We start from the raw sequence: 1,166 nt of genomic DNA on the forward strand, positions 1-1,166 counted from the left end.
GTACATGGTCACGCAAAAAATGATGTCTAATTTCTATATGCTTTGTTCTAGAATGCAAAACGGGATTCTTGGATAGGTTAATGGCACTTGTATTATCGCATTTTATTGGGATCTTTTCAAGTTTAAGACCAAAGTCCTTAAGTTGCTGCTTCATCCAAAGGATTTGAGCGCAACACACACCAGCGGCAATGTATTCCGCTTCAGCGGTGGACAAAGCAACACAGGCTTGCTTCTTGCTGTGCCATGCTACTAATGAACTGCCCAATAGGTGGCAAGTACCACTAGTGCTTTTCCGATCCAATTTACATCCGGCGAAATCGGAATCGGAGTAACCCACCAAGGATAGTGAGGCATCCCGAGGATACCATAATCCCATATTAGTAGTTCCTTTTAGATATCTTATGATTCTTTTAACAGTTATATAGTGTGATTCTCTAGGTGATGATTGATATCTCGCACACATGCATACACTGAACATGATATCAGGTCTACTTGCAGTTAAGTAAAGTAAAGACCCAATCATACCACGATACTTCGTTACCTCGATTGCTTTTCCTTTCTCGTCTTTGTCTAAGTAGCAAGCAGATGCCATAGGTGTGGAAGCTTCCTTACATTTGTCCATTTCAAATTTCTTGAGTAGCTCTTTGCAGTATTTCGCCTGATGGATGAATATCCCACTTTCTAGCTGCTTTATCTGCAATCCTAGAAAGAATGTGAGTTCTCCCATCATAGACATTTCGAACTCCCCCTGCATCATCTCAGAAAATTCTCTACACAAGATATCATTAGTAGATCCAAATATTATGTCATCTACATAGATTTGTACAAGTAATACATGATTTTCTGATTTTCTAATAAAAAGCGTTGTGTCAACCAAGCCTCTCTCGAACCCTTTTTCTAAAAGAAAGGTACTAAGTCTATCATACCAAGCTCTAGGAGCTTGCTTGAGACCATAGAGTGCCTTTTTAAGTTTGTAAACATGGTTCGGATATTTAAAATTTTCAAAACCAGGCGGTTGGTCAACATAAACCTCTTCTTGAATGTAACCATTCAGGAAGGCGCTTTTTGACGTCCATTTGAAAAAGTTTGAAGTTCGTTATAGATGCAATTGAAAGAAGCATCCTGATGGCCTCTAATCTGGCTACAGGGGCATAGGTTTCGTCATA

This window comes from Lupinus angustifolius, chromosome LG13, assembly GCF_001865875.1.
Source record: "Lupinus angustifolius cultivar Tanjil chromosome LG13, LupAngTanjil_v1.0, whole genome shotgun sequence".
NCBI lineage: Eukaryota > Viridiplantae > Streptophyta > Magnoliopsida > Fabales > Fabaceae > Lupinus > Lupinus angustifolius.